The following is a 17,675-nucleotide window of genomic DNA, read 5'->3' on the forward strand; positions in this document are numbered from 1 at the left end:
GAGGTTTTCTGGTTTTACTCATCTGCATTTCAATGGAGACTGACGCTGCCATTTGAATTCTCCAAAGGAGTTCAGGACACTTGTTAAGAATTGGGATTCTAAATCTCCTTTTGACAGTGGATGCTAGTTATGAATTATATACTTTTTAAAAGCCACATCTTTTTTTATTCACTTTTGATTTCTTACAACTTTTGTGGACAACTGATCAAATATCACCAGTGACACACACAGCTGATAAGGCAAAATGCTGAAAGCTAGGCTTTTCACTAACAGACGGTATAAACTCAGTGGAATTTGACAGATATCAGTGCAAATTTCATTAATGGAATATTTATAGAAATGTAGACCTGATATGTGGCAGCAGGTGTATTCCTATGTGTTAATCATTTCTTATCATCTTTTATTTCTTACCTCTGTTTAAGACCTTTGATGACAGGATGATGTTTTCCTGGCATCTTGTCAGATTAATGGTGAAAGGGTTGGTGACTCTTAAGAGTGACTGAGAAAAGAGGCAGTTTTAAGAAAAAAAGAGTTTGATTAACTCTTAGTAAATCAGTAATCTTATATAAGCCTATTTTAACATCATACATACCTATTCTTTTTTACTTCTTGTGCCTCTGTGCTTGCTGTTTCAGATGCTACCTTGGTAAAGCAAACAACTCCTCCACATCTTGGTCTTAGTATATATGTTATATATATGCACACATACATAGGCATGTATACCTATATCTGTAACTGTACATTCAGATGTTCACTTGACTGTTCCAGACTTCCAAATGTAATGGCTCAAACTCCATCAAGATCTGATAGCCGTCTGTGAGCAGACTTTATACTATGATATATTTTTGAGAACTGATGTTGAATGAGATGCTGCCATGTGACAAGTGGCAAAAATTCTGGTATGTGCACCACTAGGAGAGTAATGAGGTATTCATGAGAAGACAGTGGCCTTGTCCTTTTAGTCTGCACAGTGATGACCTGTGCAATTAACACTGGTTGTCTTGCATTTTATATAGCACCAGAAGCTAACAGAAAGACAGGGTGATTTGCTCTATTATGAAATATTTAAACATGATTGAAATGAAAGAATTAAGTCAAGCACTTATGTATATCTGTTTTCATTCCACTTTACTGGAAGTGCTTATTTTTTCTTAAGGAAGAAGAATGACTCATTGAAAGTCTTCATATGTGTAGTAATTGTCCTCATTACTTGTCTAAGATTTAAATTTGAAGTAGATAAGCTGCTTGCTAAGTGTAAGCAAATGGTTTCATAAAAATAAAATCTTTTGGTAACCTCTATGGTTACAGATGTTACTGTAACACATTGAAGGTCACTGAAATCCTGGAGGGGTTTACTGGAACAAGTATTTTCTCTCTGTGGAAGGAAGTGTATCAGCTCTGATGTGTGCGTGGCATTTTGGATGAGAACTAATCTACAGCAGAAAAAAAGCCCATAAGCGACCAAGCTAGGAAAACAACTGTACCAATCCTTGCACAGTATTTAGTAAAGCTGATAAGTAGGAAGGAGCTGTGAATGATGTATTGGTGGCTTTTGAAGGAAGTAGGAAGCCTACTTGATTGGCGGAAGTTTCTTCCTTCTTTTCTGCTACTAACTATAACTTACCATCTGCTGGAATTATTATAGAAGGCAGTGTGTACAATTAGGTGAAAAAATAATGGATGTATAGGGTGTCAAATGTTTTCTGACTTAAAGAGAGGAGGATACTTGGAATGTTTCTAACAGTTTTCTGACAATCTTGAGAAGATAATAGCAATAAACTCAACATACTTCCATTACTGAAGCTTGTAGTAACCCACATAGTCTGAACAAGAAAAAGGAAAAAAAAAACAAACTCCATCTTCCCTTTTTGGGATTAATATCCATATTGTGTTTTGTTGTTCAGAAGTTCTTTTTGCCTTCGTATGACCAAGATCTTAATTTAGAGGTCTAGCGGTCTGGGTGGTGGAGAGAGAACAAGATGTGCTCCAAGTTCTCACAATGCCTTAAGCTGTATTTGGTATGAATTGGATCATTACAATCTCACGTACAAATTCCTGATAGATCAAGTCTCTGCTGTGATTCAGACTCTTTGCTGAACTACTTCATAACTCTTGATTAGCTATGGATGTTATAGAAATTGGGTCTTTTAAATATCTACCTTTCCAGAGTGGTGTTAATTAAATTGGTTCATTAAAATAATAGCCATAGAAGAAAAATGGAAGAGAGAACCCAGAGATATACACAATATTTCCAGATCTTGCAATTCCTTCAAATACTGTATCCATAAACCCTTTGAGAACGCTACAGTGGTTGCTACTGTACAATTAACTTGTGCTATTAAGTGGGTGCAGAAAATGTCTTCATGTCAAATGAAAGGACAGGAGCAAGTATTTTTGCCCAACACTACAGATTTTTATTACCCATATTCATTCAAGCAATAACCATGCTTGAAAAAAAAATTTGTGTCCAGATGCCAATTGACAAAAGCACAGGGACTCATTAAATCAGTAATATTGTGACAAACTGTAGAATCTTGTGTATTTGGCTCTAGGGAGCTAATCCAGTGAAGCATTTAAGAAACTGCTTAATTTTAAGCAAAGAAGGACTCCCCAGAGGAGGCATAAGCAGATGCTAAAGCGTCTTCCTGGCTGGAACACACAGTTGGTCAAAACTTGATTGTGTGTGTATTTCTTGTTTTCCTTTGTCTTATAGAAAGTTGTAAATATTGTACTGATGCCTAATAAACATCTAAATGAATGCTAAATACTCAGATCGTAATACAAAACATGAGTAAAATAAATAGGAGCATTTCAACATCATGAAGAGATTTAGTAAATATAAAAAAAGCTGTGCTATATATGGTGCTTACATAAAGCAAATATCATTAGTTTCAGAACAATTTGAGGTAAATGGCCTTAGTCTGTAGTTCTCAATGTGTACTGTACTACTTTACTAGACTAGGTGTCTAGTTCTAATCAATGGAGATTATGACAATGGAGTATCTCTTGGTTGGAAATGGTTTAATTTGATCCAAGCTATTATTTAACGTGTTAACAACAATATTTTTCTCTCTGTATATGTGGTTACGTGAGCGCCTTATGTTCCCAGTGCCATGCTATGAAGAATCACATAGCTGACAAACTATTGCACTGCTTATGCTCTTCAATGCACAACTATTCCTCCCTCTTGATTCCTTGTAGCTCAGTTTCTATTCATGTAAGCTGGTCTGGTAATGAATTTCAAACACTTGTGTCTTTTAGAAGTTATGAATCTGACAGTACAATAAGTGGACAGAAGAAAATATCCAGAATGACTATTTACTCATTCTAAATATAATAATTCCATAGAAACTGAGGAAAAACTGTGCAATAAAAGCTTAGTACTTGCTCTTCATTAAAGATTTGTTGTAACATCCTAATGCTCTTTAAAATTAACCTGAAAGGACAAAAGTTGTATCTATACTTCCAAAGCCCTGCTTACAGAATGATGTCTAAATCAAAACCAAGAATATGATTCTTAGTTCACAGGCTTTTACTGCCTGCATCTTATTGTCTCTAAACAACAGTGTTTTTCCTATTTAAAGTCTCAGGACTTCTTTGATTCTGACCTATTTTTATTCCTGTCCTTCACTATTACACTAACATGTAATGAAAAATTGCATTTTTTAAATTTTAAAAAAAAGTAATTAGCATGGCACCAGTGGAAGATGAGAGTTTCTCTTTTCATTTAATTGACAATCCTGAAGGTAATCAATTGAATCAGTACTAATTAAGTTACAAAGCATGTTCAGGAACTATTCTGATTTACACCAGAAAACAATCTTAAATAGTTTATAGTATGTCTATTTTAAAAGCATAAGCAAGGTTATATTATACACTATATTTAACAGGAAACATGAGTTCAAATTCTTATGCAATAAGAGCTTGCATAAGAACTCCACAGAACCATTTCAATTACCAGAAGTTTTGTTCATGTGATTTTTTTCTTAACTGATTTCAACTTGTTCTAGCTGGTTCCAGCCAATGGAAACTAGTTCACAATAATTTGAACAAGGAATCTGCACAATAATCTTTTTTTTTTTTTTTTTTTCAAAAGATGCTGATGATTGTGGGCCATCATTGTCCTGCGAAGAAAGTAAACTACAAATCCATTAATCTGCCTTATATATCACATCCACTATGGTTTCACAGAAAAAATAAAACACTTCCATGTGCATCTTTGTAGGCTAATGACCATAGATTTTTCTGTTAAGATTGTTCTGTGTAATAAACAAAACCAGCTTTGAGAAGGTGTTCACTAAGAAAGGAAAATAATCTGGAGAATGTATGTTTCCATTGTTTTCTTTTGATCTTGTATTATTTCCTTAATGATACATCAAAATATCTTCAGTTATCAAATAGATTAGAAGTTGCATTAATTCTATTTTCTACCAAGGGATGCTTGTCTAGATTAGAAGGCAATGTCTGGGACTTATTCTGATTTGAGTTAAAGAATTAATTACATTATTAATTAAGTTTTTAGACAGAAGGATAATTGAATCATGAAATCAGACTGACATGTAATTTTCTGATGACAAATTTATTGATAAATCTGAAGCCAAAAATTCAGTTTTATTATTTACCACATCTGATATGTACAATACCTTAATCAGCGTGAGAAAACAGAGCAGTTGGAATAGAACAGGTGAAAAGTAAATGAGTTGCTTTATTTTAAATATCTTTTTAATACATACTTTTTAGATCCCTGAAGAAAAATGACACGCATCTGAAATATCTCATTTTTACCTGAAAGATGTTAATACACCTAGCCATAAATTCGTTTTTTTCTTATTGTACCTTGCATACATATTAATTCTGAGTTTTGCACATTAAGCCTACATGTAAATTCACTTGATAACTTGTTATCAAACTTTGTGTGGAATCAGAGTAAGCTGATTTTCAGATGTGTTTTTTTTCTTAATAGACTGAATATGATTATAAAATGGCAAAGATGGTTAACTGAATCTCTGAGCAAAATCTGCCTCTAATGGGGATGAAAGGAAATTGCCATTTACTGATAATGAATGTGTTAATTTGATATTGAAAACCATGTGCGATCATTCTGCTTATCTTCTTACCTCCCCAGAATTAGGAGTTTTCTTCCTAAGGCTCCAGTAGTACTCATAACATGTATATGTTTATTTGTGCGTTTGTGTCATATATGTATGTTTATACACATGCATTTAAATACTACATGTATATCCAGGGATTTTAATAATTTCTCTTCACAACACAAGAAGTACTTATAGACTCCAGGTCCTAAAATATGCATCAAAAATCCATTTGATTAGATCTTCCTTCAGAGATTTTACTTTTGCTGTGGTTGAGTAGCCAGATATATTTTCTTCCTTTCTGTAGCAGAAGAAAAAATCTGAAGCCCTCTGCAATTTTTTTTCTCCTTGTGACAGGAATTTTTATATATTCCTTTTATATTCCTGAGTTGAGGCTAATAGAGCCCATTTGTTTTGTCTGCCAAGTGAGTCAGCAATGTAACTGCATTTCTAAGTAAGGTGATAAAGAAAAAATACAAATGTGATTTCTTTAAATATCTGATGAAATACTTGCTGACACAGATGATTTTTGACAACTTTAAAAGACTTTTGATGCCATCAATATAAATTTCGGGCACTTATTTGAGCCAGACTTAAGAAAAAAAGACTTATAAAAATGCCTCTTTTTTTAGTGCTTTTTTTTTTTTTTTTTTTTTTTTTTCCAGTGTAGCAGTTTAGCTTTGTTACTCATTTTCAAATCAGTAAGTAATTTACAGAGAGATCAAATCACATGCCTGAGGTAAGAAGGGAAATGTGTGGGAATAGACCTCAAGTCACCTTACACCTATTATTGAATTCTTCTCTGAAGATGATGGAAATGTGTAGGAGGTAGGCTGGAAAAGTCAGGCTGAATTCCTGTTACCTTGATTCTTTGAGGCTGTGTGGTAAACGCTGCATCCGCAAGAATTCCAGTAGGAAAAATGAGTGAGCTGTAATTAAATACATGATACATGCATGGAGATAGAATAACTATAGTGAGTTCTTTGGAAATACACAAGAAGAGGAAAAGAATGCAAAATATAGGTAAGATTTCTTTCTTTTTTAAAAAACGAGGTAGGCTTATTAGTTTAGAAAGCATCATAAAATAAACAGTATGCAAAACTAATCCTCTATAAACCAGCTTTTCAATATGCCTATAGCAATCTTCCAAGATGATTTATTTAAAAAAAAAAAAAAAAAGCTGAAATTTAATTCAGTGTTGCCCTAAGAATTTCTTGTTAGCTGGACACCCCACTCCAGAAGTGACTTAAGTATTCCATAAAACGGATGTTTATCTACTTCATCTGAGATAAGTGGCCAGGTCACCCAAATACAGATCATCACATTTGTGAGGTCAACAATGGATTTAGGCCTACTTACACAAGCTGATTGTTAAACATACAGTATACACACTGTGGACCATACAGGTAGTGTTTCTTCTCATAAAATGTACTGGACATATGAAGATCTAGATCTTAAACAATAAATCAACTTGTGGAGCAGTAGGAAATGGATTGCTGTGTATTTGTCTGTTTAGGCTCCAGTTTTAATGATCTGCTTTACAGTGCCTCATCACTGATATTCTGACAAGGTCTATTTGTTGCTTTCTGTTGTATTGTTCATAAACTGTGGTAGTCTAGAGATGCTGAGAGCAGCAAGCTCTTCAGAGAAGAGGTCACAAATGAATAGCACTGGATTTCAGAAATACAAGTGACTGCAGTGGAGGAATGACACGATAAAATGACTGGAGGGGCATCAATCCTGCAAGTTAAATTTGTGTTTAAAAAAGCATAAGAGATAAGTGCAATCAAGAGTTCTAATAACCTCCACTAATAGTTGTAGATGCATTTTACCTTTACAGGGTAACATTGTTAGTGATTTTTATATGACAGGTTTTATCGAAGTATGTCACACAAAATGTTCTTTGACCTCACTTGAAACTTATCTGTTTTTTGACGTTGGCAAAAGCACATCCTAGAAAGGTAGTTGAGTCAATCGAGAAACAGCAAAACATCCCAAAATTATCAAATACTCTGATAATTATCAAAACATTTAGTTTATACATCTTATTTACTACACGACTTCTGCAATTGCATGTTCATAAAATAAATATATACAATACGTGAAGGATAGCTCATAAAAGAGCAGTTTTGAGAAACAGAGCGAGTGATCATTTTGAAGAATCCAATTAATGTACGACCACCAACCTTCCGTCCAGTGAAAAGTGTCTCTACTTTAAATGAACTGGCTTCATAATTTGTACTTCTACATGGCTTTGTGTATCTTGTTATCAGATCTATTGCTAAAGATCTATTACTAATTGAGATTGTAATATTGTCCTTTGCCCCTTTCGATCCCATAAGACAGCTGAGATAATCTTTGCTAAGCAGGTTTAAACTCCTTAGAGTGGGTGTGAAATACTGTGAAAAAATATTTGCACTGTTGCTGGAGAAATACTCAAAAAAGTTTGTGTCTTCTAATGCACTTAATCACAGTAAAATATTTAGTCAAACCAGTATAGCAACTGTTAATTCACTAAGTTGTAACCAACCTGATGAGGGCTAGTGACAGATTTAACATGTATTAGAAATTCTTTTAACTCTTCCTTTTTTTTTCTTTTTTCCCTTTTTCTTTCATTCTTTTAAAATTTCTTTACTATAAGGATATAAACAGGTTTCTGCCATAGTTGAATTACTATGTAGTCAGACAGTACTAAAATAAGAAACTTCACTTACACAATTTAAAATTTAATTTTAAAATGCGCAATATGAAGTTGTATGACGTGACTTCAAATCTAGGAATACGGCCATTAAGTGGGGAGTTCAAATGAAAATAATTTCCGTCCAGACTGAAGGCATAGAAAATATTTAGGTGCCAAATAACACAAGTTTTGAACAAACTCAAATAATTACAAGGAAAACAAACAAACAAAGCAAATGAAAGTCAGGCAAAACTTTTATGGATTTGTAGTTAAAATGTATTTCTGGATTAACATGAAAGTTCTGATGTAATTGACTGAAACTGTAAGGATTCGTGACATTCAGATCTCCCATATTTTCTCAATATGCCTGTGTGCTGCCTTCATACTTGCACTTCACTGCTTAGGCGAAGGGTATCCTAGAGTTCTGTACTGGTCTGGACATTTTGGTTTCCTACCTTGGTGCCCACAAAAGTTTGTTTGGCAAACTGTTCCTGTGACTTAATGCTCTAAGCACTCTGTGCAATGCTTAACATGGTGTGAGTAGACACTTTCTTAAGATTAAGCTGATACTGCAGTGTCCGTAATTTGTGAGCTATTTGTTTCAAAAGGAACATAGATCTTTAAAGGAAAGACAGGATAGTTACACACTGAAATACCTTTGAAAATCAGAATCTTCAGATTTTCACTGATAACTCAGGCGACTGTATTTGTTAATCTCTGAAAATCTTTTGGAATTTTGATTTAAAGTTCATAATCATAAGAAATTCCCTACTGCTTGTGAGAACTGAGGTCTATTGCTGTGTCTTAAGCCAAAGGTTATGTTTATAAAGGCATCCAGAGAATTTTATGAATTTTATTCTTGGTTAATTTATGGAATTGAGTTTCCAGCTTTTGCAACAAGTGGACAGTTTGGAAAATATTACTGACCTATTATTTAACAAATTTACAGCTGACAAACCACCTACATTTCTTCTAACATATTCTAACAGACTTTTTACATGGCCTGGTAGTAATAGGACAGGGGGAAATGGTTTTAAACTGAGACGGGGAGGTTTAGGTTGAATATTTAGGAAGTTTTTCACACAGAGGGTGGTGACGCACTGGAACAGGTTGCCCAAGGAAGTTGTGGATCACTGGAGGCATTCAAGGCCAGGCTGGATGTGGCTCTGGGCAGTGTTGTCTGGTGGTTGGTGACCCTGCACATAGTGTGGGGGGGTTGAAACTAGATGATCATTGTGGTCCTTTTCAACTCAGGCCATGCTATGATTCTATGAGAGTTTTAAATTAGGTGTTAAGGGAAAATTTTTCTCTGAGTAATGATGTTCTAGAACAGGCTGTCTAGCAAAGTTACAGATGCCTTATTCCTGGTGGTGTTCAAGGCCAGGAACAACTTGATCTAGTACTGATCTTCCCTAGTGGTGGGAAGGTTGGAAACTGATGATCTTTAAAGTCCTTTCCAACTCAAGCCATTCTACAATTCTTTATAATTCTTTCTTTCTTTAATGGATTCTTTTATAACTAAAACAGAGAGCTGGGGCATTATTATTTGAGCACTATGGTATGATAAGCAGTTCACTAAATAAAATTTATGTCTTGCAACTGCTACAAAAATATGTTTTAGGAAAACACTACCAAAGCACGGAAATCAAATTAGATCCTGTATGCTTGTTTTGGCTCAGATGAGTTCTTGTTTACTCTTGGCACATTGTTTTCAAGATGTTAAGCTTCAATGCTGCTGTATTTCCAGCTTTAAATAATTTTTCATTGTTCAGATAGTTAAACCTTCAGAGCTTCAGCAGAGCTGCAACTAACAGGTATCTTGGGATGCTGTGAATCCAAATGTTGACATTTTGTAGGAAAGCTTGCTAGAGCATTTGCCAGGGAACTAAATTCTGCAGCATTTTCAAGTGTCTGACTGTTCTTAAACACCTTTGGCAGTTATGTTATTCCTTCCAAACATTTTTGGAGTTGGATTGGGATTGTGCTGCAGTGGCCAGGCAATCTGTCTACCAAATATCCATTTCTACTCTCCATTTGTTAACAGTCAAGTACACAGGTGATAGATTTCTCAGTGCCAATTAAAGTGAAAGAGTCACCTAGCTAGAGGGGATAATGTGAATAAGACTGCTACAGCATTTTGCATTTCACTATATTTTTAATTTCCAAATCTCAAAAATAATAGGTTAACCAGAAGTCCTTCCAATTGTATATTGTTAGCCTTTTGAAAAAAGCTAGAATTAGATTCTTAATTAACATCAAGTATATGAACCTGATATCCGCATCTTGTATGGTCGCAGTTGGAGCTCTACTAACCATGAAAAAATTCACAATCCAAATGTGCTAGCAATTAATATACTTCATACAAATTAACAATTTTTTTTTTTTAAGAATAAGAACATATTTCTATTAATATCTAATAATTCAAACTGCTCAGAAAATCATCTGCAATGCAAAGGAATACTTGTTACCTTGAAACATGATTTCATGCCATGCAAATGTTATTTTTAATACGAAATTTTTTAATGATCCAAGTTTGGGAAAGTACCCAGAACTGAAATGTGGAGTGACTGTTTTTGGATCTCTGTAAGTTAATTTAAACACTTAAATATGAAAATGAAAGGCTGCATCAAAAGTATATGCTTTCCCCCCTTCCCCCCCCCCCCCCCCCCCCCTCCAGAAGTGCTAATCAGTGATCAAATATTCCATTTGACTCAAGTTAACGTATTATTGCGTATGTTTATTAATTACCTGTTTCAGTTTGAAATGTTATTTTGGAATTTTCATTGTTGCTTTGGAAAAACTTTCTTTCAGTATGAAAATGTGTGACATCACCATAGTACATCAATAGTTATTAGGAAAATTTGACAGAGGTTCAAATGTAACATTTAGAAGAAATTGAGGAGTAATCCTTAAAAAGAGACAGGTATTAGAAAAGAAAAATGAGATAAAGTAACAGCAGAAATACAGTCTTCTATATACAGAATTTTCTTTTTATTTCAGTGACTTCAAAAAAATCTGCTCGTTTCTCACAATCCAAGTAAACCAATGCAAAGATACAGGCCGTTATGAAGCAGATTAATTCTAGTATAAGCAGTAAAAAAAATCCCTAAAACAACTAAAAATATTTTTAGTGTGTCAGTCTTTTTTTTTTTTTTTTTTTTTTTTTTTTTTTTTGCTATAACTACTTACTAATATGTTTTTGTTTGTTAAAAAAAGCCTTAAGCTCAGTGTAGTATGTTAGCACAGGATACCAAGAACTTGCCTGACCTCCACATGGCCGGCTCCATACTGATGCTCAAATAGAAAAAGATTCACAGCACCTTATTCAACAACTTGTGCTTAGCTGTAGAAAACAGCTACAGTATACCAGTAGCTTCTGGGGTAAAAGGGAAGGAGGAGGTAATCACTGGGTTATGGTTGGAGGCAGTCTAAAGAAGCAGGTCAATGTTGAGGCAGTTCCATTGTGTGTGGCCTAGGGAGAGGCTGAAATGCAAATAAGTTTTGGAGAAATGTAGTTGCTGTCTTCTGCTGGTGCTTTTTACCCTATGTGAGTTAGGTTTGTTGATCAGGTAAGAATGCTGTTATTGTTTTCCCTGCAGCAACTGTCTCCTGGCTAATTTTCTGCAATTCTTTTTTTTTTTCCATGGTGTCATGTGATATTGAATGTATTTCTGGCCAGTTTGACCATTATCCTGGTTTTGTACCCTTCTAGCTCCTTGTGACTTTTCAGTCCCTCACACTAGCTGGACTGTATGAGGTTGAAACATCCTTGGCTCTGTGCAGCTACTGGTCAGCAATAAGTTATATACGATTGTGTTATTGTTTTTTTTTTTCCCCCAAAGCTAAAGCATGGCATCATACTAGATAATATGAAGAGGAAAAATTCTTCTGCAATGCAGGCTCTTGTTCATAGATGGTGAAAATGCATAGCAGTTAGTAGTGACTGTACTGAAAAATACAGCTTCATACCTGAGAGTTTACCAAAAAGTGTTATTTTTCTCTTTGTGTTTATTGTAGTTTCCTTGAAAATAAACAAGAGACAACATTTTTGGAGCAATGTATGCCTTTTCAATTTACACCCATGCGCTAGGAAGCACAAAGGCATGCATTGTGACTTGTGCCTTTCTGCAATATATGTTGTTTAGTAGATTGAAAGAAAACTGACAATCGTTTTTATTTCATGTGAACATCATATGAGCACATATATGCTATCTTATGCATTTCACATTGAGCAAAATGAAAGACTGTAAAATAAAAGGCAATTAGACAGACTCTTAGACTCCTATCTATTACTATTATTCTTAAAACAAATCAATAGCAGCCAAATTCCAAATGCAAGTCGGAAAGAATAAAGGCTTCCTTTCTCATTTGTATCCTAAAATATGATACTGCATAGCAACTCTCAGCAGGAAACTCAGAGAGAATTATATAAAGCACATTAATGCAAATTGTCAGAGCATAGCTCATTGCAAAAGTTGCCATGTAAAGGAAACAAGTTCCTCTAATTAAATCTAAAACCTCTACAGCTGTGAAACTATGAATTTTTATCTACACTACCAATAGCTGTAAAATTTTATCTAAATTGAAGTATTAGGTTTTCCTCCCTCTCCCAGATAAAGACTTACATGAAATTAGAACATGCTTTTTAACTTCTTCCACATGAGTACTGCCTCTGAGATGTCAGTGTGCTCTTCCCAGCAGAAATGTTTTCTAGATTTATGCTCATTAACTAGTCTCTTTCGTCCTCTTACTTTCCTTTGCTATCCATTTGATTTTCAGTGAGAGAAAAGCACAGAGTTTTTGTGATCTTGGTTCTGATGCTTCTGCCTTGAAAAGCATAGAGTCTGAGTGGTGCTGACAGCTGTGTCAGCTTTGGTTCAAGGCAGTCTGGTTGGAGGTGATTTATAACTAGTGTAACTTGGTCACAGTTTCTTGTACTGCTTATATCAGAAGATCCCTGAAAACTTGCTACGCCTCCAGACTTGTTTTTGAAACTTCATGAGACAGATTTGTAGCAGTTCAAATCAAAGTATTCATGGATTTTAGTAGATTAGGTATTCACTTGTAAAAATAAAGATCCTAGAAGGTGTGCAGGTGGAAGGAATAGTTTTCACAACCCAAAAATAATGTGATTCCTCTCTTGCACCCATAGACTCGCAGAATCATAGAATCACTTGGGTCACTAGACTAAAGGTCACCTATTCCATCTTCCATGTAGTGAACAACAAATTTCCAATTTATCAGGTTCTTAAGGCATTTTCATATATATCTTGATTTGCAGTTATAGTGCTCATTGTTACTACTTTTCATTTCTAACTGTTCTCAAGTCATACAGTATTTAAAGATTCTGTAAATGCTATAGCAAGGAGAAATTAAAACCACAGTCTTTTTGTTTTTAATTTGGACTTCTAATATGCATTCTTGGGCAGAATAAGCCCATTGCTTTTTCTTAATATCAAATATTTTTCAGCCCGGGCATTAAGCATTTTTTTTTCTAGACGCAGAAACAACCATGATCTACATTCCTCCTTGGAGTAATCTTCTCTTGTAACAGGACTCAGAGTTCTGGTGGGGAAATGGAGATCTAAGCTGCAAAATAAGTTAAACTTTAATGTACTTTATGGTGATAAAGAAGAAAGATAGTTATGCTCCTCTCTGCTTCAGTATTGTAAGTACGTAAGTGCGCTGCTTAGAGTGTTCTTGACAGATTGTGCTGTATAGATATGAATCTGGCTGATGAAAATCCATGAGGTGCCTTTTGCCTCCAATGTTTGAACCTAATTTTCTGTCATTCTCCAAGCAGTAGCCTTTTAGCTGGGACGTAATAATCTTGTCCATTGTAGTCCCCTGCTGGACCACATTCAGATATTTTGCAAGCCAAAGCTTCTCTACCAAAAGTGCAGTCATACTAACACTGGAGCCACCACAGTCTACTAGAAACATGCTCTGAGAATTGGGGATTTCTGGAGTGTCTTAGAATCCAATCCTCTGGTGAAGGCAACAATGCAAGTGTGTCAGTGTTATTCTCTGCTGATAGTTGTGTGAGGGGTGCTGCCTCTCCGTATTAGCTGGATGTCTATAAACACGTCAAAGTGAAGGAAAATATCACTGCAGTAGTAGAAGGCTATGGGGAGGACAAAGTACAAGGGCATCAAGGTATGAGTGATATGTCTTTGTTTGTTTCTTACTGAGGGCATAGGTTATGTAATATCGTTCTGTGTTCATTCTCAAACTGCAAATGAAATCCTTTTATTTTCTGTAAGACTATAAAGCAAAGCTGAGGATGGACTTTTATTATGCTGATGTGTAGCACTTAGAACTCTTAATAACCCAATCCTAAGTGAAGTGTCCAAGTACTATGAATAATAATCAAACCATAGCAGCAAGAAGGACCTAATGAACAGAGTTAATGTATTCCTTGTTCCAATTTTGTAAGATTAGTAAACTTGCTACAGTCCTAGTGATGAATACCTGGCACTGACATCCTCACTATTGGAGGATCTTTTGATTGCATCTTCTCAATGTTAATTTCCCTTTTTCCCAAAGGACTTGCTGGATATTAATAGCTATATGCCCAAGATCACGTTCTTGTGTGTCATTCCTGACTGATCTGTTGTAAAATTAGCCTGAAAGCTTCTCTAGTATTTTCATTTCCTGGTCATCAATATCTACACTTGAAACAGTACAAATAAATAAACTTTTCTTTCACAGTAAATCAAGAAAATATTAGCTTGTGTTAGAGGTTCTTATTTGGACTATTATTCCTACAGACAGAGATGAATTGACATGATTCATTTTGATGCAAAACAATTGTTTAGATATATTTTATAAACACAGCAGAAATGTGTTTTAAAAGCAACAAAACTGTTTTCAGAGCTCACACATGTAAGGCGTTGTTTTCCATTATTTTGTTGGAGAACAGGAGCAAGTGCATTGAAGATATTTATCTAATTCAGAAATGTAATAAAAGACCAGAAAATAAGATACACTGCCAGAAACACACTTTTCTCTTGTCAGTTCTTTGTCTGTGACCTGTGTCAAGTCTCTTTATTTTTTCCAAATCATTCCTATTTGTAAACATAAAAAAATATTTTATTTTTCTTCCAAGTTTCAGATACCGCAGTGGGAATATTTCTTAGTAAAGCAAAGCATCAATTTTCAGCTTAAAAAATGACACTTAGTATTGCAATATTAGCTGGCATAAATTATGAACTTTGCAAATTTAGTTCATTTTTCTGCTTCCAGCCATTCATCTTAGGAAACACATCTTTTTAATGCTGCACAATTTCAGTGTCTCAAAAGAAATTCGCATCAGATCTCACTTTGAGTGGAATGACACTAAGTTGCTCTAAAAGCCTTAATATATAGCAGGAGAAGTAGTTGGATTTCTTAAGTCAAGGAAGAGGAAGCTAAGGACGGGGATGAATCTTCTTGAGGCTTTTTTCTTTCTAAAAGGACAGAAGACAGAGCCAGGCTCTTAGAGGTGTAAATTGAAAGGTATAAATTACCAATGGAAGTAAAACTCCAAGCAGTTAATGGGGAGGAAAAAAAAAAAAAAAAAGAAAAATCACCACAAAAAGTGGTCAAATAACAAAACTGAAGAGAAATGTTATCTCCATTTCTGGACACTTCTGAAGCCTATCTGGAGAAACCTTATACATCCCAAACTTATTTTATGGCTAAATCTGCTTTGAGCAGGGGGTTGTATCAGACATACTACAGAGCTCCCTTACACCATGCGCTGTTCTGACTGCAGATGGGAAAAGCTGGGAAATGTTGATCTATGTGTGCTTATTATAACGTATTGCGTATAACATTACATAAAAAATGCAATATGTATAAGGAAGTGTACCAAATAAATTGACAAATGTAAGATGAAAGTCTATTTTTCATAAAGGTACAGACATCTGTCATGTTTTTTATATTATTTTGTTATTAATTTTTCCTTACCCTCAAGGGCTTGTCTGCATATGGATCTCAATTTGCAGAATGCACAGGAAAAAATCTGTAGTAGGGTTTGTGTTTTATACTATCTTCCTCCATCCAGACACCATTCCTGAGGGACAATTTATGCTGGCAGATCTGAGATCTGTTTGACCTACTGTTCCTGCAGGCTTCTCAGGAAGCAATTTTTTCTCCCCCTCAGTTTACGGCTGTCTTTTAAGAAGAACCAACATGCTTCAGACCAGCAGTCTCTCCAGATTCTTGAACTGTTTTCTCATGGTGCTTTCTTGTCTTTGAGATGGGGAATAAAGTAGGATATTTAAAGTAGGATTATTATTATAAACAATAACCTCAACAGGCTTGCAGACTTGCTTTGTGTACTGTAATACCATATTTATCATATCTTTTCTATGAGGATCAAAGCTAATATTTCTTACTTCTAAAACAAAGGTTTAACCCTATGAGCATACTTCAGTGTTTGTTCATAGGGTAAGCTTTGCTATTAACTCCACAAAGAAAAACGTTTGTCACTAATTACCACTGCTGTCACCCTGAATTCACCTGTAAATAATTCGCCATTCCGTCTTCAAAAAACCACATGTGCATCACAAGTTCCTAGTAGGGTGCTATGTCCAGGTAGTTATTTCATTTGTCTTTTTCAAGAAATTCCTTCCTCAGATTTATTGGTAAGCTTCCCAATAGGAATTTTCTAATTTTTTTTATTTTATTTTTGTGTGTGTGTGTGTGTGTGTGTGTGTGTCTCTGCTTTCCAATGCTGGAAGAAAAATAATATACATTTACTAGAAACAGTTTGGGGATAATGCTGAATCTTTAAAAATATAACTAGATTTTCATGCTTTCATCAAAAAGATAAAACTTTAATTGTATTTGCAGTCTATTCCAGAAACACAAAAGCTACTTGTATTAGGAGCAAAAAACTTTTCCAAAAAGTTTTAGCTGTATGTTGTGTGTATCAATTAACTTTGAGCTTATATTGCTTGCTTACAAATGAATGAAGGATGTCAGTGCAATTAATTTGATATATTTTAGTTTAGTTCCCATGACTGAATCCTCTACCTTGGTTAATTCATGATTTGAGGTGTTCTGTGCATCATTACCTGGAACCTTGTTTTTTGTGGCGATTTCTTTTCCACCTCGCCCCAACCTAAATATTTATGATCACAAGAAGGGTTGAAAACACCTATTTTGGAAGGATATAAGAGCACCTAGTTTTTTTTTCCATTGTGTGACAAAAACCAAAGCAATCACTGCACAATAGCAATGGCTTCTTATTCATACTATGAACAATTGTTAGTTTTAAAACTTTTCAACAAATTGTAACATCAGGGGAATGGATTTCAAAAAGCAATTACACTTCAACTCATGGAAATATTACTTCCCAAATGAAAATTCACATTACACGAATGAAAATTCACACAGGAGTCAAAATAAATTCTAATGCTAAGGTTCCTAAACTAACGCTAGCTAGAGCTGGCTAATGTTGCTGATACCTTTGAAGGCAAATCAGCACTGCCAGGAATTCATATACCTATGTTTATATAAAGCAGTTCCTGATAAAACATATATCATAATGTCAAGTACTGCTTCTGGAGCAGATTCTTGGTAGCAGTGGCTACAATAGAAATAAATATATTAGTCCTGTTCATATGTAGAAAGTTCTCCGTCCCTTTAGTAGCTTTATTGTTTGTACTAGGATATTATATAGATATTGGATATAGATGTTGGATATAGATTATATCCAACATGTATCCAATCCAATGTAAAATGGATTTCACACCTGACATTTAGCAGAACAGCTTCTAGAAACTTAACCTACAAAAGGGCAAGCCTTGGTTCACTGGTAGAAGTGATACAGCTGCCATTTCTGACACGGGCCTGAGAGAGTAGAGAATATAACATTATGTGATGAGTTTTACGAAATTCTGAGTTGCGTTCAGCCT

At 34.8% G+C, this 17,675-nt stretch overlaps 1 long non-coding RNA gene across 1 annotated transcript in view; it reads left to right on the forward strand.

Annotated features, from left to right (window-relative positions):
• Nucleotides 1-14,864, forward strand: part of LOC128077218 (uncharacterized) — a 28,779-nt gene extending 13,915 nt beyond the window's left edge. Inside the window, exons 3-4 of the long non-coding RNA XR_008204883.1 lie at nt 11,483-11,559; nt 13,269-14,864. This is a non-coding gene — a long non-coding RNA (uncharacterized LOC128077218). The remainder of the gene's footprint in view (nt 1-11,482; nt 11,560-13,268) is intronic.
• The last annotated feature ends 2,811 nt before the right edge of the window (nt 14,865-17,675 follow it).

Source organism: Tympanuchus pallidicinctus, unplaced genomic scaffold (genome assembly GCF_026119805.1).
Source record: "Tympanuchus pallidicinctus isolate F22 unplaced genomic scaffold, pur_lepc_1.0 scaffold15, whole genome shotgun sequence".
Classification (NCBI taxonomy): Eukaryota; Metazoa; Chordata; class Aves; order Galliformes; family Phasianidae; genus Tympanuchus; species Tympanuchus pallidicinctus.